This window comes from Sphaerodactylus townsendi, linkage group LG03 (genome assembly GCF_021028975.2).
Source record: "Sphaerodactylus townsendi isolate TG3544 linkage group LG03, MPM_Stown_v2.3, whole genome shotgun sequence".
Taxonomy (NCBI): Eukaryota; Metazoa; Chordata; class Lepidosauria; order Squamata; family Sphaerodactylidae; genus Sphaerodactylus; species Sphaerodactylus townsendi.
The window spans coordinates 94,905,484-94,930,755 of record NC_059427.1 but is presented as its reverse complement, the minus strand read 5'-3'; the positions used below and the strand labels follow the sequence as shown (position 1 = coordinate 94,930,755).

At 40.4% G+C, this 25,272-nt stretch overlaps 1 long non-coding RNA gene across 2 annotated transcripts; it reads right to left on the bottom strand.

Moving 5' to 3' along the window:
* Nucleotides 1-525: 525 nt before the first annotated feature.
* Nucleotides 526-25,272, bottom strand: LOC125428278. Of its 2 annotated transcripts, none has more exons than XR_007243799.1 (3): nucleotides 24,992-25,272; nucleotides 24,791-24,866; nucleotides 526-1,707 (listed from the first exon to the last, which is right to left on the bottom strand). It is a non-coding gene; the product is annotated as an uncharacterized LOC125428278 (long non-coding RNA). The 2 variants fall into 2 exon arrangements; XR_007243798.1 differs by lacking the exon at nucleotides 526-1,707 and adding an exon at nucleotides 19,257-19,493.

The window sequence follows — 25,272 nt, the reverse complement described above, 5'->3', positions numbered from 1 at the left end:
CAAAGCCCCTGTGAGGTAGGCTTAGCTGAAAGTGTGTGACTGGTCAAAGGTCACCAAGCAAGCTTAATTTCTTTATATTGAGTCGGTTTTAATTTTAAAAAATTAATTGCATATTCCAATTTTAACAAAGGAGGTGGAATAGTATTGTCAAGTCCAACCTCGTCAGATCTTCGGAAACTCAGCAGGGTCAGTACTTGGATGAGAAACCATCCAGAAAAACTCCTCAGAAGAAGGCAATCACAAACAACCTCTGTTTCTCATTTGCCTTGAAAACCCTATGGGATCACCGTATATTGGCTGCAACTTGATGGTAGTTTGCATGACACAATTTTAACAATCTGCCATTTTGCAAAATATATTGCAACTTTTTCAATTCATTGTTTTTTACATATTAACAATATATTTTTAACAAACAATCCTATTCCTGGAGGATTATTTTTGCACAGTGTCCAATATTATTGTTTGGAAAGCCTTTGTAATACTAACAAAAAACCTAAATGATACACTGGAAGATTTGTGAACAGATCCTAACATTTTTATTGCTGAATAGCGGGCGGGGTGGGGTGGGGGGGCAGAGTTAGATTTGGGTAGTGGTGAGGTAGAGTTAATTTCTACACTCTGTTGTTTTCCCAGACTCAAATACCTCCCCAGTGCCTATGACCTTACAAATACCTTGTATGTTTTACCCCAGTGCAAACAGAAACTCCCAAGGATCATTAGAGACAGTACCTGCAACTGTGGTGGGGCAGCTGCCATGGTCCAGAGCTTCTGTTGGGGCTTGCTTTCACTGGCACCCTACCTATGTACCTCTCCTGCCATCTGTCTGTGTGCCCCTGACCATTTGCTTGCAAGCAGTCTGCCACCAATACACCCAACTTTCCAATACTGAAGGAGAAGTGCTTGTGGATAGAATACAGCCGGAGCATTCGTGGAGCCATAGCAACAGAACTACCAGCTTCACGCACACAGCTAGTGCTGTCAGGGAAAAGGCATGAATGTGATGCAGGCTGCTGTGAGGTCAGGTGGTGGGAGGCCGTATGAGCATGGGAAGGATGCACAGTTACGTCACAGAATCATAGAATTGGAAGGGGCCATATAGGCCTTCTAGCCCAACCACCTGCTGAAGACAGGATCAGTCTAAATGAAAGTGGGGGGATATGCAAGTAGGTGAGTAGAAAGGGACTCATGAGCTTGCTGGTGTGCAGAAGGGCTCCTGGACATTGTCTGCCCAGCATTCCCCAGATCTGGAATTGGCACTGATCTGAGGTTAGAGTGCAGCCTAGGGAATGAGGATCAATCCTCCCTTTCCCATGGCAGCAGTTTAAATCTGGAAATATGGCTGCTGTTGTCTATTGCTTTGTATAATTGTTGTACTTTGTTCATATAACACCAGCAGTGGGGGCTGGGCTTTTCTCTGCAGTGAAGGCCACCTCCTCATACTATGATGTGGTGCTTCCTGGATTGGGAAAGGGGTCCTCTGGCAGGAAGATGCAATTCAAAGAGCAGCATGTGGCTGAATCCATGAAGTTTTGTGTCCTTCCACACAACTGCAATGTATATGAAAGATATTCCCAGCACCGGTCTTGGACAGGAGTTGTAGAACACAGGACAATTACCGTTTCCAATGTGCTGAAGAAACTGCTAGTTAGGCCATGCTCTCTGGTGTCTTCCTCTCCTCTGTATCTGATGCACCATCCTAATGGGAGCCTTCATAGCACAGAAAGACAGTGCACAATACTCTATTAGAAGGATTCTGTTAGCATCTGGGAGGGAATAGCTTCCGAATAGCGATCTTCAAAATACCCCCAAGCTTTGACAAACACAAAAGAAGGAAGCCATTGTGATGATGACCTAACTCTTTTACCATGTCTTTACATCATAAATGCAGCCTGCAACCTCTCCACAAAAAGCCTACGTCCAGCCCAATATGTTCTCCTTGCTTTTGTGCAAGCGGGTAGTGAGTCAGCTCATCCATCATTCATTCTTTGCATAAATAACAGGACTTATTCTTCTCAGTTAATTACATGCTGGGCCTTCAAAAATTTTAAGCGACAACCTGTCTCCCACCCTTGGATCCAGACAATTCATAAAACAGGCTTTGAGTCTTTGACTGCTACCAGTTCTATATAAATTTTTCTCTGTCTTCTTAATAACTGGAGAGGAAAGGCATGTTGAAGTTCCTATAGCATTCCGCTGAGCATCATTAATCACAAACTTCAGATAAAAGAAATCAAACAGAAAGATGATCTCTTCCTCTCCACCTCCAAACAGTTTAAGCAGCACTGGTTGACATTTTAGCCTACTCCATACCCAAGTTCTAGGTTAATACCAGTCTTAGAAATAATGTGCATCATAGGCACTTAAATTAATCGAATAGACCAAAACTTAACAGATATTAATAAGAACTATCATTTTTTATTAATTCTTTGGTAAATATACTTGGTGCCGAAATACGACAAAGAAGTATCAACTTGAGAATGGTCTTTTCTTAATCTGTGTAAATGTGATAGGTGTTTGGAACATGTAGGCCAAATAATCTTACAGACAAGTCATATATGCTGTCTTCATTATAGCAACTCTGCCCTTATGAAAAAAAAGAAATCTTGCTAATAATAAAGTTGGATTTCATACAAACATATACGTATATGGAAGTCATGTAAAAACGTACTTTGTTACTGCTTGTGTTTTAGGCCTAATTCTTGCTGCCTTTTATAGATTAAAGAAAGGTTAGTCCTGAAAATACTGTGTATCTTATTTATTTATTTATTTATTTATTTCATTTTTAAACCGCCCTCCCCCGAAGGGCTCAGGGCGGTGTACATCAACATAATAATACAAATATAAAACAATCTATAACAACTTTAAATTAATAGAATTTAAACAGTTTAAAATTTACAATTTACAGATGGCGACTTATCCCAACCCCATTCCCGCCCACGGGAGACCAAGATGGTATGGGGGTCAGATGGTCATCCCGGCTGGCCAAAAGCCTGGCGGAACAGGTCCGTTTTACAGGCCCTGCAGAAACTCTGAAGGTCCCGCAGGGCCCTGGTCTCCTTAGGGAGCCTGTTCCACCAGGTAGGGGCCAGGGCAGTAAAAGCCCTGGCCCTTGTTGAGGCCAGCCGGATCTTGTTGACTTTCAGTGCTTCAAAACCACTGTGAAGCTTTCATAAAGATAAGATACTTGTGGAAGAGGAAGTTGTTCAGGGGTTGTGCACCAACATTTAAAGATGTGGAAATTATTGAAGAGTGCATGAGACCTAACAGGAAATGCAGAAAATAGTAGATGCTATTGTAGTAATTTACAATATATTAAGGAATAATAATAGCATTATAAGATAATGCTCCACTCAGTTTGGCATTTACAAAACCACTTGTGTTTCACTGTAAAGTAAGCTTGCCACCTTACCATATGCCATATGAAGACTACAGATGACAAACAGTTTAACATTTATTTACTTAAAACTTGCTAGTCTATGCAGTCATATTTTCAGTGTTAAAAAATATTCACCAGGCCTATGGTTGATGCAGCAATGGTTACATGGTGCTGGCCTTCACCCCCTCCCCTTCAAATTATGTTTTGTTGCCTTCTTAGTTATTTTTGTATTTTACCCCATTTTTCTTTCTTCCTGTTGTCTCCCTCCCTTCTCCACTGGTTGCACCATAAGGGTTTTAAATTGTATTAAGGGTACCATCTGGATTAAGTATTAATTTTTCATGTTAGTTTTTATCTATTGTCCATTTTTATATTTATTGTTTAAACTATGATATGAACTGCCCTAAGCCTGACCGTAGTGAGTAAAGGGCGAGCTATAAATCAAATCAAATCAGTAAATCAATAAAAGCCTTGTGTGCATCAAAAATTTGACTTGGATCCCACCAAAACTTTCTAGCAAAACCCTGTTTCCACTCAAGTCTGCCAGGTTTCCACTGGGGGCGGGGCATCTCCCACCTCTGGTTTCCGTTTCCAACTGGCACTTTGCAGCCAGTAGAAGAAAAATAATGGGGGAGGGGACAACATTGATGAGGTGCTGTGATGTCACTTCCAGGGAAAACCCAGAAATAACATCAGTTGTCTTTAGGAATTGCTTCCAGCTCAATGGTTTTACCATAGAGGTTCCCGTGATTTCTAGAGAGGAGTGGCATCTCCCGTCCCCCAGACTCCTGCTGGTTGCCAGCCAATGGCAACCCCAAATATCACCAAAATCCTGGGATTAAGGGCAAATGGGCACATTTATATATGAATATAACAAGTTTTATATATGATTTATATACATTTTATACATTTATATATGAATATAGCAATTTTTAAATTCTTAAAACAGCAGAAACAGTGACAGATTTCATTTTAAAAAGTGTTTTGAAGATCCAAGACAAAATTTAGTTTCATTACTATAGCTCCCAGCACTTTTTCCTTTTAAAAAAGTATGCCTGCATAAGTACAGGAATTTGCCCCGACACAGCAAATAGTGGCTGTTCGGGGCAGTTTCAGATTGGGAAAAAAGCTTAGGGATGAACTAATCTTGTTCCCTTGTGCTAAAGTTTGAATCACATCCCCTACCTGTAGTCCTGGGGGGAAATCTGTTGACAAACTTCTGCTTCTTCATGTGCAGATTAGTGTTTAGCCTGGTGTAATAAATAACTGAACACTTATCTTGTCCTTCCTTGTGTTTGGAGTCTAACTCTGCAAAAGATAAAGCTACTTTGACTTATCACTGCATGTGCATACAGGTGTCTCTATGCTAATAGTAGAAGCATTCGACCTAAAATGGGGGAGCTGGAGTACAGAGTTTTGAAGGAGGACTTTGATATAGTGGGCATTACAGAGACATGGTGGAATGAGGAGAACCAGTGGGATGCTGTTATACCAGGCTACAGGCTCTATAGGAAGGATAGGACAGGGCGCATTGGGGGTGGAGTTGCCCTTTACATCAAAGAGAGCATAGTATCACATAAAATAGACAATGCAAGAGGAGCTGGTTCCCCTACAGAATCACTGTGGATATCAATACCAGGTGTGAAGGACAGTTTAATATTAGGAATATATTATCGTCCCCCAGACCAAAGTGCACAAGAGGATTCTGAGATGGAAAAAGAAATTAGAGAGGCCAACAAAAACAAAAATGTAGTGGTAATGGGTGATTTTAACTATCCCCATATAAACTGGAAAAATGCATGTTCAGGTCATAGTAAGGAGAGAGCATTCCTGGATATGCTAAATGACTGTGGCTTAGAGCAGATGGTTGTGGAACCAACCAGGGGAGAGGTGATCCTAGATCTAATTATGTGTGGGACCCAGGACCTTGTGCAGGAAGTCAGTGTTGTTGAGCCGATAGGGAACAGCGACCACAATGCTGTCAGATTCAGTATCTCAGCATGCGAACAAGTGGCAACTACTAATGTAGTTACATTCACCTTCAGAAAGGGAAATTTCTCAAAGATGAGGAGGATAGCGCGCAGGAAGCTGAAAGGGAAAATCAAGAGAGTCAAAACTGTCCAGGATGCTTGGAGGTTATTTAAAAACACAGTAATAAAAGCTCAGCTGGAATGTGTTCCACAGGTTAGAAAAGGCAGCACCCAGTCCAAAAGAAAGCCACCATGGTTAACAAGAGAGGTTGAGGAAATTATCAGAAAAAAGAAAATGTCTTTTAGAAAATGGAAGTCCAGTTTGACTGATGAAGAATATGAGAGGGAACACAAATGGTGGCAAAAGAGAAGCAAGTTAGCTGTAAGGGAGGCAAAAAAGGATTATGAGAAACGCATGGCTGCGAACATCAAGACCAGCAACAAACAGTTCTTCAAGTACATCAAAAGCAGGAAGCCAGCAAGAGAAGCGGTAGGCCCGTTAGATGACAAAGGAACAAAGGGTGTGCTAAAAGATGGCAGGGAGATTGCAGAGAAGCTGAATTGATTCTTTGCATCTGTCTTCACCCAAGAGGAGGTGAGGAACATTCCTGCACCTGAACCAAGCTTCTTAGGAGGCGAATCCGAGGAACTAGCGAAGATAGTGGTAGACAAGGAAGAAGTTCTGGCAGCCATTGATAAACTAAATGTTACCAAATCCCCTGGCCCAGATTGCATTCACCCAAGAGTTCTTAAAGAGCTCAAGCATGAAATTGCTGATCTTCTCACTTTAATATGCAACTTATCCCTGAAATCAGGCTCCATCCCTGAAGACTGGAAGATGGCCAATGTCACACCAATCTTTAAGAAAGGATCTAGGGGGGACCCGGGAAATTACAGGCCAGTCAGTTTGACATCTGTTCCTGGTAAATTAGTAGAATCTATCATTAAAGATAAAATTATAAAACATGTAGAAAAGCAAGACCTGCTGAGAAAGAGTCAGCATGGCTTTTGCAGAGGCAAATCCTGTCTTACAAACTTACTAGAGTTCTTTGAGGGTGTAAACAGGCATGTGGACGGGGTGAACCGGTGGACATTGTCTACTTGGATTTCCAAAAGGCTTTTGACAAAGTTCCTCACCAGAGACTGTTGAGAAAACTCAGCAATGAAGGAATAAGAGGGGAAGTCCTCCTATGGATTAAAAACTGGTTGAGAAACAGGAAACAAAGAGTGGGTGTAAATGGGAAGTTCTCACAATGGAGAGATGTAGGGAGTGGTGTTTCCCAAGGATCCGTATTGGGACTAGTGCTCTTTAACCTATTCATAAATGACCTGGAAGTAGGGGTGGGTAGCGTGGTGGCCAAGTTTGCAGATGATACCAAATTATGTAGGGTGGTGAGAACCACAAAGGATTGCGAAGAGCTCCATGCGGACCTTGATAAATTAGGTGAGTGGGCTCAGAAATGGCAAATGCAGTTCAATGTAGCAAAATGTAAAGTGATGCACATAGGGGCAAAAAATCCAAACTTCACATACACACTACAGGGGTCAGTGCTATCAGTCACAGACCAGGAAAGGGATTTAGGCGTCTTAGTTGATAGTTCCATGGGAATGTCAACTCAATGCATGGCAGCTATAAAAAAGGCAAACTCTATGCTGGGGATCATTAGAAAAGGAATTGATAATAAAACTGCAAAGATTGTCATGCCCTTATATAAAGCAGTGGTGCGACCGCACTCGGAGTACTGTGTCCAGTTCTGGTCGCCGCATCTCAAAAAGGATATTGAGGAGATAGAAAAAGTGCAGAGAAGGGCAACAAGGATGATTGAGGGACTGGAGCACCTTCCCTATGAGGAGCGGCTGCAGCGTTTGGGACTCTTTAGTTTGGAGAGGAGGGGGGATATGATTGAAGTCTACAAAATTATGCATGGGGTAGAAAATGTTGACAGAGAGAAATTTTTCTCTCTTTCTCACAATACTAGAACCAGGGGGCATCCATTGAAAATGCTGGGGGGAAGAATTAGAACTAATAAAAGGAAACACTTCTTCATGCAACGTGTGATTGGTGTTTGGAATATGCTGCCACAGGAGGTGGTGATGGCCACTAACCTGGATAGCTTTAAAAGGGGCTTGGACAGATTTATGGAGGAGAAGTCGATTTATGGCTACCAATCTTGATCCTCCTTGATCTGAGATTGCAAATGCCTCAATAGACCAGGTAATCGGGAGCAACAGCCGCAGAAGGCCATTGCTTTCACATCCTGCATGTGAGCTCCCAAAGGCACCTGGTGGGCCACTGCGAGTAGCAGAGAGCTGGACTAGATGGACTTTGGTCTGATCCAGCTGGCTTGTTCTTATGTTCTTATGTTCTTATGCTTTTCCAACAGGCGAGGATAGAGTTTATGGCTCCTAGTTGACAAATACCTAGAGATTTGGGGGGGGGGGGGGGGGGAGCGTGAAGGGGGGGGGGTTTGGGGGAGGGGAGGTGCTTCATTGAATTATAATGCCATCCAGCTCACTTTTTTTTTTAGGTGAACAGAATTCTATCACTGGAAGGTTTCCCATCACCATCTGGAGATTGGCAACTGTAAGCAAGGACAGTGGAGAATTAGGCACTCTTTGGACTAGATTTGCTTCTAAGTTCAGTGTTCAGAAATTTGTGCTCACGTCGTTTCCCCCTCTGCAGGCACATATCCTGTTCAACAGCTCTGTTGTTTTTAGACCAATCTGGCACACGTAATGTTTTGCTTCACTTATAACTTTGGAAAATTATTTCATGAAGAAGATAGGAAGCATCCAAGAGACTTAATTTAAGACCGTAGGAATGGCAATATCTACCACATATTTATAGTGAAAACTCCACAGCCTATGCTAGATAAACTACATGAATTCCTTTGTATATGAAAAGGATGCTTGTGAGTAACCGGCTTCCCCACTATTTTTTGCTAAATTCACTCTGGAACAGTTGTAACTTTATCAATGACCTTTGTTCTGAAAAATTATTCAACCATTCTCTCTTGGCAGGAAAAGAAAACTATGTCTGTTTCCTTCCTTTAAATGTGTTGACCTTGCATGGATTAAGCTTTTTGAAAGATGGAAAATACTGGCCTTGAAATTCCTACTACTTTAGTAGCATATTCCAATCTATACACACAATTCTGAATGGAAAACTATTATCACATTGCCATCTATTTGTGTTTAATTTTAAAACTGGTTATATAAGTTGACATTTTAATGTTTTTAACTTTTTTGTAAGCCACCCTGAGCCCAGCTCCAGCCAGGAAGGATGGTATAAATATAATAAAATTAAATTTTTAAATATCAGACGTTCTAGAATTTAAACCTCAGCTTCGGAGGAAGGAATGCAGCAGATCCTCAGAGCTTTTTTTTTCAGATACAAAGGAGACTAGAAGTATGCAATATCAGCTTTTGGTACTGACAAGCATTATATAGCTTCAGAACTGGTAGTCCTGCTATGAATACTAAGACTGGACTTTGCCTATTTGAAAGAGCAGCATGTTCTGCGCACTGTGGCTCCATTACCAGACCATCGACCTCAGGGATCCACACACAAGTGCACCCTCCGGTCTCCATCAGCAAAACAGCCCAGTAAAGGAGAATTCAAAATTTGGGTCATCTGTTTGTCATTATTTTCAAGACTTATGCAGTATATAATTTAAGAATTTTTCCACCCCCACCCCCCACCCCATTCCCATCTTTTGGATCTGGAGTATTCTGCTGACAGGGATTTTCTGTAAAACCCATACCCTAGGGTTATTTGGCACTGAGTACAAAGGAAGAAGCCAAGAGTAAATGATTACAGAATAGATGTAAATGCTAACCTTAGCATATAAAGTCTAAACATTAGTCAGAGTGAGACTGCTGACTGTAAATGTATCATATGGGAATTTTTGTGTTTGCCGTGTTACTTCTTTCATTCAGCTTGGAAGCTTTTGTGTCTTACTTTGGCACAATAACCTAGCAACTTGCTTGGATGGCCAAAGTCATAGAGCTCATTCATCTCTAGAACGGCTCCTGTTATCTCCTGGAGCCTTGCTGTCTTGCTTGATTTATGAACGCGGACAGCTTCTTCCTGCTAGCATAATAAGGAGCTAAGCTACTGAATATTCTCCCCAGTGCATAGATTTGCACTGATTAAGAATCTGCCATCCTAGTTTTGATGTAAATCCATTAAAGAGATTTGTACAAAAACAAAATACAACAGCAACAAAATGAACTAGGCCAAAAAGGGTTTCTCATATGTGTACAATATTAAATTATGAATAAATAAAGATCACAATCGCTAATAATTCCCTTCTTTGACCATTTTCCATGTAGTTGTTCTTCAGGACTCAGATGTTAGCCAATCATCATTTCACTGCCATCTAAAGTATTGTACTGTTTGTATATTTATTTCCTTATGAAATGCACAAATGGCCTTTTTTTTCTCTTAAGTTCTGAAGTGGCTAACTGCAAACTAGAGACAACAATAATTTAAATACTTTAAACAATGAAATAACTTGAACAGCAGTGCTGAAATAATTGGGGGGGGGGGAGTCCTTGATCTTTTCTGTATGCACGGCTTATCACAGATCGATTCCACACAGCAAATGTACAACAGTTTGCAGTCGTTATAAAGGAACTCATTTTCCTTTTTTCTTGTTCACATGCATGCTTTCATGCCTTTGCAGGGAGACACATCACTCTTTTTCAAAATTTCCTGCTACACATGAGTAACTACGCAGGTATGCAACAATGATCCCCCACAGCCATGCCAATCTTCCCACAATATGATCGGCTGCACTTGCATAGCTACGCAGGTGCAATAGACAAAAAAATTTATAAAAGAAAAAGGGGCCTCCCTGGAATGGCAGGGCACTGGCAGGCGGATTCTCCTTGACTGTAGACGGCACAGCGGAAGGGAGGGAAATAAAGCATCTCCTGCCTTGCTGTTCGCACAAGAGTGGCTCCAACCCAGGATTTATCAATAGGATTGCTGGTTTAGCAATTTTTAAAAATCCCAAGTTGAGGGAAATAAAATGGGGCAGACTTGTTTTGGGGGCAGAACCTGTGTGAAATCCTCTCCCCCCCCCCCAAAATAATAAAGTTTATGTAGCTGGTTGTGGTGGGTTTTCCGGGCATCCCCTTCTCACTAGACACAGTGTGTAACAGACTTCTTTCTGTGATACACCTCTGAAGATGCCAGCCACAGATGCAGGCAAAACGTTAGGAACAAGACCACGGCCACACAGCCCAGAAAACCCACCACAACCAGCTGAATCCAGCTGTGAAAGCCTTCGACAGTTTATGTAGTGTTCTACATCCGTTATATTTGCCCTGTGCGGAATCAACCACAGATTTTTCCAGTGGTTAAACCTTGAGTCTTGGAAACATTTTCTGTGAAATCATTCCAAATACCTCCTTTCTACTGTCATTTTGGTTTTCCCCTTGTCTCTTCAGTTGCATTTATTCTACATGCTACTGCTGAACGCATATTATTCCTGATGGTGGTGTGATGTCATCTGTGACGCAGAAAAACAACCCTCCCCCTTTTATCTTTTTCTTCTAGTGTTACTGTGCAGTTACATTTTGAAATAGCAATTCCATTTCTACGATTGAAAACTACTAACCCAAAATGGAAGCCAAGACAACTCCTGGAGCAGGCACCGTTCATTACCTGAAGAAACAGAAACACAAAGCACCCCCTCTTCACAAAGAACCATATTTTTCTGCCAAATTCGATCTGCAGCAACACACAATTATTACTGCTGCAGTCCCTGATTGCAAAGAGCAGTTACTCCTAGTACTCTTTTTAAACATCCCAGTGTCTTGCTGATACAATCACTCCCGCCTTCAAAATTGCTCTCTACCCTAATGTTACTTTGCTAGTTCTATGAGAGCCAGTGCGGTTTACTGACTAGGAGCAGTGGACTCTAATCTGGAGAACCAGGTTTGATTCCACATGAGTGACAGACTGCTATCTGGTGAACTGGATTTGTTTCTCCACTTCTCCACAAAAACTCGGTGTAGTTAAAAACAAAAACAACAGCAAATCACCATACTCCAGACTGCTGGAAAGACAGGCATTACATCATAAGCTGTGCAATGCAATAAATAGAACTTAAAACTCAAGGGTGACCTTGGGCTTGGCACAGTTCTCTCCGAATTCTCCCAACCTCACCTCCTCACAAGGTCTCTGTTACAGGAGAGAAAGATCGGGTATAAATCCAAACTCTTCTTCTTACGTGAAATTCACAAAGCTGATCCAATGGATTCTGCTTCTTTGTTACTCTGCCTAAATGTTTATATCACGAGTTCTATGTGAAATTGACAAAGCTGATCCAATCCACCCTGCTTCTTTGTATATCTTTTGGCCTGAACATTGATATTGCAAGTTTTATGGAATTGACAAGGTTGACCCAATCCACCCTGTTTCTTTGTATATCAGACTCAATGTTTTATCACCAATTTGATATCTATCTATCTATCTATCTATCTATCTATCTATCTATCTATCTATCTATCTATCTATCTATCTATCTATCTATCTATCTATCTATCTATCTATCTATCTATCTATCTATCTATCTATCTATCTATCTATCTATCTATTGGTCTTATAGACCACCCTCCACCAGAGGGCTCAGGGCGGTGAACAATTGTATAATAAAACAACAATCATCAGGTAAAAACAACACAGAATAAATTAAACAGGAACCATATAAAAGCAGATGGCATCATCCCACCCCCTCCCCACCCTTGTGCCCATGGGAGGCCTGATGTAACAACAGTGATGATCCTAACCAGGCTGGCAAAATGCCTGGCAGAACAGGTCCGTCTTACAGGCCCTGCAGAAACTCTGCAGGTCCCACAGGGCCCTGATTTCCCTTGGGAGCCTGTTCCACCAGGTGGGGGCCAAGGCTGTGAAAGCCCTGGCCCTTGTAGAGGCCAGCCTGATTGCTTTAGAGCCAGAGATCACCAAAAGATCCTCCTCCAAAGAATGGAGGGGCCTGATGGGGCGATATGGGGAGAGGCAGTCCCTCATTTATGCAGATATGACAAAGACTTTTTTAAAAAAAGAAATCCTTTTGAAAACAGAGGAGGCATGGGAGGAGAAAATGGCTGAAGGGGAGCTTGGCAACTACACAGGATATGGGTAAGGTCCAGGTGTTTGGTAGGGTGGAAAATCAACATGATCCCGTGCTCAATGGAAGCTTTGCATGGATAGAAATGGATAGAAAAAACACAGCAGTTAAAGTGTTTGGGAAAACAACCGAGGGAAAATGAGGGAAAACATTTCTGGAATTAAACAAAGGGAAATCTTACAGAATCTTTTTTTTAATGTAGAATTTTGTGACAAGATATGTTGTGAACAACTCATACAGAAGAGACTCTTAACTGTTTAAGGCCAACTGAAATAAATCTGTTCTCAGAAGATCTGCAAAGCAGTAGCCAAGCAGAATTCTTGAGGAAAAGCACTGTGCAGCTCTTTCTTTACAACCTCTTGAAGACATCTGGTAAATGTTGCTTCTGCTTCATGTTAATGATTCCAAAATGTACTTTTTATTTCTGTCCACTTGTCTTTTGCTCATAATCTGTATCTCACAGATCTATATGGCTGCCTCAGTTCTCCACATATTACAGTGATATGCGGGTGACCAGAAATCAGAAATAATTGTCTCTCATTTACATCTACACTTAAACTAGGCTTCACAGCAGATATGTTCTCCGTTTGGATAAGGAGGCAGGTTGGTAGTGTACTGTATAATAAGATTTAGTAGTCTCTCCATCACTTGAAACAAATATAATAGAAAAAGATATATATTTTTGGTTTCACATTCTATCGTATTCAGTGCACAACTAGGGAATCTGTTTTCCTTAATATTCCACTTTAGAGCTAAAACATATTTTCATCTGTTCTTACTTAGCCCAGCAGCAGCTGTTTTTCAAAACAAATCTCAGCCAATATCTAGGTTCATTTCATGGTCAGAAGTATGTCTCTGTAGTTTTTCCTCTCCTTGTTTTATTTTTTAAAGTGCATGGAAAATAAAAAGAACCCACAAATGCTAAACATATAATGATGACTCTTTGGAATTGAGATACTGTGCAATTGCTTTTTATAGACAAACAATGAAAGTGGGATCTACTTTGCTTTTTACTATCTTTGACTGAAATAAATTACATATTTTCTTAGTCTTTTTGCAGTCTTCTGTTCATGATATAACCCTGCAGTTTATTTTGTATGAATAACAGTTTTAAATATATGCTTTTTTCTCCTAATGTTATACACTGTGACTGTCGGAACATTACAGATAAACCATTGTTGACATTTCCTTCTCAGAGTCCAGCATGGGAAAAGTTGATAACTAATTTGAGGACAGCAGCTAACACGAATCTTGGGTTGGAACGTCTCTAGGAACTTGTGTAGAAACAAGAATTTGGGAAAATATGTAGGTAAGGAATTGGCTTGCCATTTGCTTGCCTGGAGCAGATTTCCCATCCCACTTGGTTCAATCAGGAGCTGATGGTGGTGATACTCCTCTCTTTGCAATGTTTGCACATATACTAGTGTTGTTAAACAGTGATAATTTATACCACAAATAATGAACTCCATACCTCTCTGATGAAACAAAGAAGACTTTTCTGTAGTGAAACTAGTGGAATATTCTGCCCTATGTTGGGCCAGTGAGGACTGGCCAGTGTTGGGCCAATGAGGACTGGCTCAAAGTATGTTTCTACCCCAAACAGGTCTAGGTGACGTGGGTCAGGGACGCAATGGGTTTTTGTCCAGTTACCTCCCTAATCAATGTTGCTGACAGTTAGGACCTGAGAAGAAGATGAGCCCAATTAGAAAATCTTTGGTGATAAAAAGGGCCAGTATTCATATGTAAGATCATGCTGATTTCTACCAATTCCCCCCTCCCCCTTAAGATCCCCACTAACCTTTTCCTGAGGGTTCACTCTCTTTCCCTGGCTGAGTGTGGCAGACCAACACACAAGGATCAGAACTTGGGAGAGCCCTGCAAAAGTGCCAGTACTGAGCCCAGTGCTTTCAGAGCTTACTTTGGGCCTGGACAGTGAGATAACATACTGGGTTTGAGAGGGGAAAAAAAGATTCCAACCAGGCCCATTGCCGTCTTCTGCATCATAGTCCTCTTCAAGTCATCTGTAGAGAGAGGCAGCCTTGGGGTCATCTCACTGCTGGTCTTTTGAAAGCAGGCCAGGACTATTTCAATAAATGCTTGAAGAATATTTTTTAAAATTCGGTTTGCTGCTTTTTCACTATTTTGTAAAATTTTATAGACTGTCTAAACTGTTTTTCAACATTGTTATTAGATCATTTTAGATGTAATGTTTGGTTTTTATTTTTTTACAACCACTTATAATCACAATACAATCAAATCATCATAGTATTAACCAATCAATTGATTCTCAATATAATATACTACAGGGCACCAGTTTATTTCCCAATTTCTAATCTCCTTAGACCTCAGAAATGAAGTAAATTTTACCATTCTAATTGCTTCCCATATGTTCATCAGCCAATCCTTGTTTTTTAAAGCAACCCAAGATTTCCAGAAGCATGCACAATTTGAGATGCCGTTAATAAATTTCACATTGTTTCCTGATGTCAGTTTTGTACCAACCCCACATAGTTTAATACAAAGATCTCAGCTTTAAAAGGCAAAACCACCTACAATACCGCTGCAATAGTCTGATTCACCATTTTCCATTACTTAGCCCTTTTTGCATAACCGCCACATATGTCATTCTTTCTACAAGACCAATTCCAGCATTTTCCAGACAACGTTTGACAGACTTTGGGTGTTTTCATGGAGAAAAGTACCACTGATGAATCATCTCAAAACTGTCTGTATACAAGAGGAGATCATTGTTCTCAATTAATCTACTACTGAGAGAGAACAGTTTTAAGATGTAATGGTTTCACATTTCTATTTTAAATCACTTTGTGGGACAATCACATGGAAACAAGGGGTTACATATATTAAAATAAATCAAAGTTTTCTGTAAAATAAAATATGTATTGCCTTTTTCCTTACAGAAAACTCTGAAAGAGTTTGGTATAGCTATGCTATCAAATTTTCTCATTTACCCTAGAACATAGAAAACTAGGATATTTGAATTCAGTTTGCTATTGTGGAAAACTGCCTTCTGTGCAACAAACTATAATAATGTCAACATCTATAATAGATTATGAATTTTAGACTGAAATTCATGCTAACATACAATTAATATCTACTGCGTTAACCTTGTGATCCATGACCAGCTAGGATCGAGGCATTGTTATACCCTTGAGTTCCTTGCCAAGTTAAGCCCTTAAGCTACCAAATAAATGTACTATTCATTTGAGCAGGCCACAACATAATTACTACCACAGCTTGAAGAAATCACAAGTATTGCAGCTGTTAATCTGATGATCTCCTTAGAAAAGCCAAATGGGATTCTGGTGACTGACTATGTTTTGTCACCTCACCAAGTGGTCCATTCAAGTAAGAATCCAATTGGTGCTCAACATAACAGCAACATTCCTAGCATTATCATCTTGTGCCATTGCTAGTATTAACTATGCCCACTGTATTGATGATGCAGCACTAACGCCGCTTCAGGAAGACACTTTGAAGCATAAGACTGATGCAGTACACAAGTAGCTTTTTCAGGGAAAGGACTTGACAGGGAAGCTTAAGGGGGGCTGTGCTTGTCTGTCCTAAAGGGAAACCAAACTCTTAATAGCAGTGCAGCCATGGCTTGCACCAGCTAAGAACTAAATATCATTCCCTGTGGGCGGGGGTACTAGATCTATTGGATAAAAGAATACATTTTAATCCAGGGGACCTCCCAGTCCTACTCTGTCATAAACTCCCATAGGTGGCTGTTATGGATTTTCCAGGCTGTGTGGCCACATCACAGCCACCTAGCCTGGAAAACCCCCCCAAGCCATGAAAGTCTTTGACAGTACATCCCTTTGGCAGCCTTAGGCAAACCACTGCCTCCCAGGTATGTCCCTTAATACTGATGTAAGCATAATGTGACCGTTAGGGTTGCCAACCTCCAGGTGATAGCTGCAGAATTCCCACTATTACAGTTGCTCTCCAGACAATCAAAATCACACGCCCTGGAGAAAATGGCTGCTTTGGAGGGAGGACTCTATGACACTATATCTTGCTGAGTTCCCTCCTCTTCTTAAGCTGTACCTTTCCCAGGCTTCGCCCCCAAATTCTCTAGGTATTTCCCAACACAGAGCTGGCAACCCTACTGATGGTTCCATCAACAATGAGCAAAATAAAATGGCTGGGATTTTTCATTTTTCTTGAGCTAAACATTGCCAGTTCATCCTACATTTTCATTTATCTATAACTGTATTAATTGGACTTAGAGATGTGAAGAAGGCCATGGGGAAAAAAAACTACAATTTTTTTCTAAGGCCTTTTTCTATGAAATTATTTTAGGGAAGTACTAACTCCACGCCACCCTGCACTCAGCTCTGCTGGCTTTTCTGCCACTTCTGAAACCCCATTGGGCTTGAGAGAAGCAGGGGAGAGCTGACTTGCAATTTTGTATGCTAAGTAAGTTATACCGTTTCCCCGAATATAAGACATCCCCGGAAAATAAGACGTAGTAGAGGTTTTGCTGAAGTGCGAAATATAAGGCATCCCCCAAAAGTAAGACGTAGCAAAGTTTTTGTTTGGAAGCGTGCCTGACGAACAGAATACAGAAATATAAGTCATCCCCTGAAAATAAGACATAGCGCATCTTTGGGAGCAAAAATTAATATAAGACACTGTCTTATATTCGGGGCAACACGGTAAATGATGCATTTTGTGTGGTAAAGGAACTAAAATTAATTTAGGATTTATAGGACACTAAGTATTGCATATATCTCAGTTTTCGCCAGAATGTCTGGCTTCCCCCTCCAAAAAAGGTCTCTGTGTGTTTTTCCCATGGCTTCAAAATTTCTGGAAATGTTACATCTATGATTCCCATAACTCTTATTTGGAGAGAATGAAACAGAGTTTTATCAGGAAAGTTCAGTATGTACGACGGTTTTCAATAAGATGTGCCCCAAAACTCACCAAATTCTCTTCGTATGTCTGTTGCCTTCTAGTAAAAAAGTAATGCATTCTACTTTGGCTATTTAAATGAATTAGTAACTTACAGCAAACAGAAGTCACGAGGCTAGAGATCTCCGCCTGTTTTTAGCTTACTCATTCTACTGAATTATTGTTAATATTTTTCTTCACTGCTGTTTATAGTATGGAGAGCTGCAATTCTGACTAGCCAAGTTTTTAAGGGGCAAAATATAATTGTAATGCTTTTCCCTCTAATTCTTTTTATTCCATTTTCAGTAGATGATCTATGAAGCTGACTGTATATCAGCTATGCCAATTGGGTTATCTCATCATTATGTTTCTTCTGCATGCAATTACAAGAGGGCCTGACTCCAGGCCCACCGGAAAACCATTTTAATGTCATTTTCCACAAATATGATATTGAAGAAAATGATTTCCACACTAAACACTTAAACATTCAGGTGATCAGTTTGGGATGAACAGGGGCTTATGTCCGTACATGTATCAGATCTTAACAACAGACTATTTCCATTCACATAAAATAATTCCTTGCACTGTCCACCACAGCAACAACAGGAAGTTACAGGGACAACATTTTACAGTGTCAGCTGCTTTGGGTGGAGACAAGAGCGAAGATTAATGGTGTTCTTACAATATCAGTTTATTATATGTTTGGCAGGGGAAGTAGCAGACAAGCATCTAGAGAGAGAAAGCTAGACTTTAAAGCTGCAGCAAATTCCAGAGGGATAACCATAGCCTGTGGCAATCACAAGAACAAAAAGTCTTGTGGCACTTTACATTTGTTGTGGTATCAGTCATCATGAACCAGAGCCCACTTCTTCAGATGAATCTAACATGGGGCTCAGCTATTTGACCCTACAAAGCAGTTAGCCCCCAACCCAAAATTGACTAAGGCTTCTACACTTGGAAAGGGAGCTTAACACTCCCTGCACTGTTTCCCTGATTTACAAAAAATGCTCTCCTAGCCTGCCCAAGAAGAGAGAAGAGGCAGGTGCAATATGGGTAACTGTGTTTTTCCCCCTGTGTGTGTGTGTATGTGCAAAATGCTATCAAGTTGCAGCTGACTTATTGCAACTCTTGCAAGGGGCTTTCAAGACAAATGAGAAGCAGAAATGGGTTGCCATTGCCTTCCTCTGCAGTCTATCCTTTCCAAGTACCAACCTTGTTTAGCTTCTGAGATCTAACAAGATCAGGCTGTATTATACTGCCTTTCCTCCCTGACCGAAAATGTCCAGTTGTCCTCAACCATGGCCAGAGCCTTCACAGCTCTGGCCCTGGCCTGGTGGAAGGCACTTTCAAATGTGACCTGGGCCCTCTGGGACTTGTTACAGTTTTGGAGAGCCCGTAAGACTGAGCTGTTCTGCCAGGCCTATGGTTGAGGGTTGCAACAATGTCCAATTTGGCTGGCATCCCTTCTCCTTTCCTTTCCCTTTCCTTTTCTTTTCATCTTTTGTTTTTGTTATTCATCTTGTATTTTGATAGCTAATTCACTCCCCCTCTGGTTGCTTTGTTGACTGTAATTTTGTAATTGTCAATTTTAGCATTGTTGTATTTATTGTTGTAAGCCGCCTTGAGTCCATGCAGCAGGGAAGGGTAGCGTAAACATCGAATACATAAAGAATAAATGAAATTATCACTGGAGCCTTTCAAAGCTTCTTTGTATCAGCCAGCTGCAAAACTCAAGAGTTCTTTCTACTTTGCTTTTCACATTCCAGATTGTTTCTTTCCATCCCAGCCCAAGCTGGCAGGGCCAGCTATTAGCCACCATCTGTCAAAGACCATTAAACAAGGCACACAAAAGCCTGAGTCCGTCTTCTTCCCTTGACACAACAAAATGGAATTTCCATCACAATATATTTCTGATTGATGTGAAAAGAAAACAACCAAAAGTCTGCAAGTTCTGAATTACCTTCTCACTGCTTAATCTCTTTGAAGAATCTGTAGTGCTGGACAAAGGTATTTGAAAAAACAAATACTGAACGTGATTTGCCTTTTATGTTGCTTGTTAGGGAACAAAGAGAAAGAGCAATTGCTGGAGTGCTACAGAAAAAGAGGTAAAAAACACTTAAAAGAGCAGATAATGTTAGGGATACAGATAACTTTAAAAACTGTTGATAGACTATAAGGGACACACTGAAATCATAGCACTGAAAGCAACTGTCGATGTGCCATCATAGAAATATATTATCCTTTAAGCATCATAGAATGTAAGTCAAAACTGAAGTCAATGAATTGTTGACAACTGTAAGTCAAAACTGAAAGAAAAACTGTACCTCAGACTCCATGAATACTTCTCATGCCTGATGTGAAACAGAGCTAGGGCATTGAGAATCTGGATTCATTGCCCCATTATGTTGTGCTATACTTCCACTGAAGTCACCTGAAATTTCCATGCTGAGATACCTATTGCGACAGACTGCTGATTAAGGGTTAATTTTAAAGGACAGTTCTGTCAAAGCCAAAGGAATGTAAGGTGTTAACTTGGAGCTCCACCTGATTGGCTGGCTGGTACTGCAGCTGTTTAAAAGGCCAGAGGGTGGGTGTTCATAAGAGAAAAAAGGAAAAAAAGGTGAGAAGGAGAGAAAGGGAGAGAGGGAGAAAGCTTTGGTTCTCAAGAGGCTAGATAGCCAGGGTTTGGTGAAGGACCAGGAAGACCAGGCTGAATGTGAAACCTATGCCAATGTCCTATGGAAACATCACCAAAAAGGCAATACTTAAATCACACAGATGGCTTGTTTGTAGGTCTCTGTGGAGAAGGCACCTAGGTATGGGACAGTTAAGTCTCTGAGGGTGTGAATTATTTAGTTAACAGTCAGGAGTGGGTTTCCAGATGGAATACCGCAGAGCCTGCTCTGGGAAGCCCAGTGTGCCTCTCTGTTGGGTGAAAGGAGATGGATATTTAACTATCTGCCAAGTTCTGTGAAGGAAAGATTTTCCTTGTGTAGGAAGTTTAGTAGGATTGTTAAAACTGAACCAGAGAACTATTTGGAAACTCTAATAGAATATCTGAAACAACTAAAGTGTTTAGTAAAATATTCCTGCCAGAGAAAAAAGTTTAATTATTTCTATAACTTATTTTCTTGTAATTCTATTAATGTTTCATCTTTAGAGGTAAAGAGTCAGTTTTGGAGGGAACAGTAAAAATCCCCTCACAGAGATATGAGTAAGGTTTGGAAAGTCCTCTTTTAAGAACGTTAACTGTTAGAATAAAAAGTACAATTCAATAAGCCTTTATTGGCATATATGATAGTATAAAAATATATACACGATAGTATACACGATAGTATAAAAATACAGTTCCAGTTAAAAAGTGAATAGTAAAAAACTTCGCGTTTGTCATACATTCAGTTTACAAACTTCTGACAAAAACTTTGCCACTATAAGGCAACAATGAAAATCCTGACAATTTAAAAGCGTAACTACTTTAACTGATTCAGTATAATCAATCATAGAGTCTATAGCTTGGGATAACAGGCTGGATCGGAGTTCTTGGTATAATAAGCAGTTCAGGAGAATGTGTGGGATGGAATCCAGCTGTCCTATGCTACAGGTACAGAACCTCTTATCGCTTGGAAGACCTTTAAGTCTTCCTCTATGTAGCGGAGATGGCATGATGTTAAATCTAGCCAGCATATAGGCTCTCCTGTGTATGGGATTTGTAAGTGCTGTAATATAATAGGCTGGGTATCCCTGCATGAAAGGAATTGCCATATTTGTTGGTGAACAAGATTTATTTGCCAAGCTCTGCAGTTGTTGATAGTCCATTGCTAACAGCCTCTTTAATGAGGGCAAAAGTTTCAGTAGAGGTTAGCATATTGAAGGAGTCACTTGTCATAACCCAGTTCCCCGATCTTTGTTGTAACTATTGTGACCCATTTTGAATGGTGGAGTTCACTCAAGGTAAGTTGGGTCAATGAGTTTCTGGAGCTTCGGTAGTTAATATTTAACCAGAATTTTATAATGATTAGCCAAATAGTGGCCTCTGTAGAATGTTGGCCGGATTCTAAAGATAAGACTCGCGTCACGGGACGAAGTTGGTGGCTATAACGTCAAATAATTTGTGCAAGAATCTGGAGTGGAATGATTTAATAATGCTGTTATTCAGAATTAGCCAAATAGGAGCTCCATAGAGCAGCTGTGCTCTCACCTTCGCTTGGAAGACTTGCAGAGCTGGGGGAATATATTGGTTACCCCTGGAGTAATAGAACCTCTTAATGGCGTTAATACTTGATTGAGCCCGGGCCAGTACATATTTTAGATGAGTGGACCATGACAGGTTGTTGTTAAACCAGAGTCCTAAATACTTGAAAGTTGTTACTTGCTCGATATAATGGCCCTTTATCTTCCAGGTTTGCTTTTTGTTACTTTCCCCAAAAACCAGAATCTTAGTTTTATCATAGTTCACCTGCAAATCATTTGTCTTGCAGAAGTCGACAAATTTATGCAGGAGTCTTGTTAAACCCACAGAGTGAGGGACAGTAGGGCTGCATCATCCGCAAATAGCAGAAGAGGGACATGCTTTCGGCCGATCTTAGGGCTATGCCCGTCCACCTGGGCCAAGAATAAAAAGTAGTGGTCCACTGGACAATCTCTGGCCAACTTCCACATATTGTCCACAAAGATTTTTGCAAATACTGCTTCCCTTGCTAGACACTGGTTTGATTTCTAAGCAAGTGTTCCCAAGATCTGAGCACACATTAGTTAGACCTTAACTGTTTAAAGATCTGAGCGTTCACTCTCCTTTTGTACATTTTATTACAAATCAAGGATTCTAGTAGCAACAGAAAGCAGATAAGACAGCATTCATACTATCCCTAGATGGGACAGTCCAAGATCTGATTCAGCTTTTTGTTAGACGGCTCCACTCATGATCTAACTGTACCTTTAAGGCCTACACTCAAAGATTAATGGAGAGAGTAGGTCCTGACAAATGGGAGAGTTCATGGCAGAACAGACAGCAGGCTGAAACTTTGCACATAGTTGTCAACAATTCATTTTAATTAAAGCCTCATTTAGTTTATAGAACTAACATTTACAGAAGAGACCTTTAAAAATATGCAGAGTGGGAAACTGTAGCCTAATCTCCAGACACACCAAAGTTTCCAGTTAGGAAAGCTGTTTTCATGTGAACAGGAAGCTGATGGTTGCAGTATTTCCCCTTTCCTCACTCAGGCCATTTTGAGTTTAATCACATAGTTTGACTTACTGCAGAGAGTTTGGAAAAAGAGACTTGATAAAGAGGAGATTGATAAGCATATATTTTAGTGAATCATCTAATCAAATAGTTCTGGCAGACACTGAAACCTAACAAAACACCACAAAATATGCTGTAGCATTCAGTAAACCTTCCCTTGCAGGGGTGGGCTAATAAATAACGGTTTATAACCCAATAAAAACCAGCTGTTACTAACTTTGTTTCTATGATGCATAACATCAGAATGCATAAAACCTTGCAGTTAGGATTACAGTATAAATCAAGGGTTTTTTCCCTTTGTGACAAATGAAACATTCCTAAACACATCTACTCAGAAATCCCATTCTCTTCAATTTGGCATAATCCAAGGAAAGCTTTGCTAGGGTTGCAGTGAAAACTGCATGAATATTAGCCTTCATTTCCACATTGCATCTAGTAGACTCACAGTTGTAATTGAAAGAAACACACAGTGGACTGTAACATTACAGAATTACAAAATTCTATGCCACGTAGACTAATCTCTCTGCATCTCATCTCATCTCATCTCATCTCATTAATTAATCCTTCAACGGAAACAGATTTGCCTAAAGGATAGTTTTAAGAAAGCTGCACATCTCTTCCTCATTCATCATCATTATTCATGATAATCATTATATATGCTAACCTGATCTTGTCAAATATCAGAAGTGAAGTAGGGTCAGCCTTGGCTGGTATTTGAATGGGCAACCTTCCCTGAATACCAGGGTCGTGATGGGGAGGCAGTCAATGGCAAAGCACCTCCAATATCTCTTGCCTTGAACATACCAGGGGGTCACCATTAATCAGCTGTGAGTGTGACATGACAGCAAAACAAAAACAAAAAAATCTGACAGTAGTGCTTTGATTGTGTGTTCCTGCATTGCAGGGGGTTGGACTTGATGGCCCTTGGGATCTCTTCCAACTCTATGATTCTATGAAAAACAAAAAACCCTCTGTTTTGGATTGCACTGTTTAAAACTACAATTGTAGTGTTGTCAGCCCTACTGGCTTGCCAAACTAAACAGTGCGGACCAGTTTCACTTTCTACTTCCAGTTCATTTTGGCTCTTGAAAGCAGCCATTTCAGTCCAAGGGTTCTTCCTGTAGGTTATGTGTGTTCTATGTGACCTCCTCTCCATAATACTTAACAACACTGAACAATCACAGCAACTCTTATTTCAGAATATCTTGTAGATAAATCTCTGAGCTTTTTAAGGCATACCTCACTGTGTAGTCTTTCTAACATCAGTCTCACTGACCTCAATGAAAGGAACTGGGAAACTGTTGAGGTAGCACAGAAGCAGATAGGGAAACCATGTACACAACTGAAGAAATGTTATCAGTAAGACAAAAGTTTGGAATGGATGAGTCCATACTTTTTAAGAGGCCACTGTCACCTTCGAAGTTTGATGTATATTGGCATAAATTCTCCTTTGTATATATTCCCTTGTCAGAATTGACGAGTACTCTGAAATTACTAGCACAGCCACTTCCAAATCCTCTATTCTTAATTATTATAATGAAATGTATAAACAGATTAAGATGCCTTATCAGTTGCAGAAGTCATTTATTACTGAAAGATGACTAAGCTCTTGGCATGCACTTGATGAGTAAATGGTAGTCTGAGAGGAAAATGACACTTTTGAAAACTACTAGGATAAAGAAAGATCTCAAAAGGGAATTTTTAAAACCAACAATCAATAAGGCTTCGGTAAAAGAACTATATTTCCTTGTCATCTAGTAAAGGATTACAGGGAGTGTATTCCATGAACAAGATGCCAAAACAGTAAAGAGTGTATCTTTTATGGTACTCACTTTACCTTGGGGCAGGAAAGGGGAGACACAAAGCAAGCCTCTATTACAGATCTTGTTAGGTAGACTTACTGACAAGCAACCAGAGCATGGATAACAGTTGCTAAGTCACACTTTTAAAGAGAGGGCTGCAGTTACTACACCAACTGAATTTGGTTCAAGGCATCACCCACTAGATATGAGATTTGACTATTCATCTTCAGCATCTCCGAGCTATTGACCTGTTCCTTTAGGGAGAGTGAAATCCAATCAAAATTGGATATATGCCAAATCCTAGACTGACCCTTCTAATGACCAACAAGCGCCTGTCTTACCTGGAGCTTCAGTTTTTTGGTCCTCATCCAGCTCATTATCACTTCCGTACATTTGCGCAAAAGATCTTGCCTGATTCTGTGAAAAAAGAGATATAGAAAAAAGAGACTTATTCAAAATCTTTACATGGTCACTCCAAGAAGCTTCATACATCTTTTATACAATACTAGGGACAGGGTTACAGGACTCTGTTTCATAAATACCATGCATTAGGACAGCTGTTTTCAAGAACAACTTTCTGGAACTGGCCAGCCACAAGAATCAAAACTCTGAATTACAGTTCTCCGCATCCACTTCAGCCAACAAATCTGAAAGTATACCATAGTCAATCTCACAGAAAAGCGGCCAAGCAATCCCAAATAATTAACAGACATATAATTTCCTTGACTCTCCCCCAGCAGATAGATAGAGCTTAACAATTTTAGGGATAAAGCTCAAGTGTCAGCATCTCCCATCTATCCTTTCTATTATTTCCCACCCCCAC